The sequence below is a fragment of the Oncorhynchus kisutch genome, unplaced genomic scaffold, assembly GCF_002021735.2.
Source record: "Oncorhynchus kisutch isolate 150728-3 unplaced genomic scaffold, Okis_V2 scaffold835, whole genome shotgun sequence".
Taxonomy (NCBI): Eukaryota; Metazoa; Chordata; class Actinopteri; order Salmoniformes; family Salmonidae; genus Oncorhynchus; species Oncorhynchus kisutch.
The window spans coordinates 4,951-7,425 of NW_022262780.1; positions in this window are offsets into that span (position 1 = coordinate 4,951).

Here is a 2,475-nt window from a genome sequence, read left to right on the forward strand (position 1 = left end):
TTCGGAGTCTTCAGTTAAAAGAACCCAGCATTTTGCTTTGGAGTCTTCAGGTTAATGAGAAGGGTGTGCTTGAAAGGATGCACATAACCCTGCAATGTTGGGTTGTATTGGAGAGAGTCTCAGTCTTTCTCCACACACACAGTCTGTGCCTGTATTCATGCTAGTGAGGGCCGAGAATCCACTCTCACATAGGTACATGGCTGCAAAGGACATAAGTGTCTTAACAGCGCAATTTGCCAAGGATACTCTGAGTGCAGCCCAATCCAGACATCTGGCTGTGGCTTCTGATTAAATAAAAGTTTCACAGAACCGCTTGTTGCAATTTCAATGAGGCTCTCTCGTTCAGATATCAGTAAGTGGACTGGAGGCAGGGCATGAAAGGGATAACCAATCCACTTGTTTGTGTCGTCCGTTTCGGGAAAGTACCTGTGTAATTGCACCCCCCAACTCACTCAGGTGCTTCGCTATATCACATTTGACATTGTCCGAAAGCTTGACTTCATTTGCACACAGAAAAATTATAGAATGATGGAAAGACCTGTGTGTTTTCCTTGTTAATTAATGCAGACAGAGAAGAGCTCCAACTTCATAATCATAGCCTCCATTTTGTCCAGCACATTGAATATATAGTTGAAGTCGTACATTTCCATACACCTTAGCCAAATACATTTAAACTCAGTGTTTCACAATTCCTGACATTTAATCCTGGTAAAAATTCCCTGTCTTAGTTCAGTTAGGATCACCACTTTATTTTAAGAATGTGAAATGTCAGAATAATAGTAGAGAGAATGATTTATTTCAGCTTTTATTTCTTTCATCACATTCCCAGTGGGTCAGATGTTTACGTACACTCAATTAGCATTGCCTTTAAATGGTTTAACTTGGGTCAAACGTTTCGTGTAGCCTTTCAAAAGATTCCCACAATAAGTTGGGTGGATTTTGGCCCATTCCTCCTGACAGAGCTGATGTAACTGAGTCAGGTTTGTAGGCCACACATGTTCTATAGGATTGAGTTCAGGACTTTGTGATGGCCACTCCAATACCTTGACTTTGTTGTCTTTAGAAGTATGCTTGGGGTCATTGTCCCTTTGGAAGACCCATTTGCGACCAAGCTTTAACTTCCTGACTGATGTCTTGAGATGTTGGTTCAATATATCCACATAATTGTCCATCCTCATGATGCCATCTATTTGTGAAGTGCACCAGTGCTTCATGGTTGGGATGGTATTCTGCGGCTTGCAAGCCTCCCCCTTTGTCCTCCAAACATAACAATGGTCATTAAGGTCAAACAGTTCTATTTTTGTTTCATCAGACCAGAGGACATTTCTCCAAAAAGCATGATCTTTGTCCCCATGTGCAGTTGCTAACCGTAGTCTGGCTTTTTATGCGGCAGTGGCTTCTTCCTTGCTGAGCGGCCTTTTACTGTGGATATAGATTTTTACTGTGGCTATAGATACTTTTGTACCTGTTTCCTCCAGCATCTTCACACCGTGCTTTGCTGTCGTTCTAGGATTGATTTGCACTTTTCGCACCAAAGTACGTTCATCTCTAGGAGGCAGAACGCGTCTCCTTCCTGAGCGGTATGACGGCCGCATGGTCCCATGGTGTTTATACTTGCGTACTATTGTTTGTACCGATGAACGTGGTACCTTCAGGTGTTTGGAAATTGCTCCCCAGGATGAACCAGACTTGTGGAGGTCTACAGTTTCTTTTCTGAGGTTTTGGCTGATTTTACCATGATGTCAAGAAAATTGGCACTGAGTTTGAAACAATGTGTGGTTTTACATGATTGGGTTCTGCTTTGGTGTTTTGTAATTGATGTGTTTATAGATATGTGTAGTGTAGTGTGTTTATAGATATGTATAGTGTAGTGTGTTATAGATATGCATAGTGTAGTGTGTTTATAGATATGTATAGTGTAGTGTGTTTATAGATATGTATAGTGTAGTGTGTTTATAGATCAAATCAAATCAAATCAAATGTTATTTGTCACATACACATGGTTAGCAGATGTTATTGGTCACATACACATGGTTAGCAGATGTTAATGCGAGTGTAGCGAAATGCTTGTGCTTCTAGTTCCGACAATGCAGCAATAACGAACAAGTAATCTAACTAACAATTCCAAAAAAAACTACTGTCTTATACACAGTGTAAGGGGATAAAGAATATGTACATAAGGATATATGAATGAGTGATGGTACAGAGCAGCATAGGCAAGATACAGTAGATGATATCGAGTACAGTATATACATATGAGATGAGTATGTAAACCAAGTGGCATAGTTAAAGTGGCTAGTGATACATGTATTACATAAGGATGCAGTCGATGATATAGAGTACAGTATCTACGTATGCATATGAGATGAATAATGTAGGGTAAGTAACATTATATAAGGTAGCATTGTTTAAAGTGGCTAGTGATATATTTACATAATTTCCCATCAATTCCCATGATTAAAGTGGCTGGAGTAG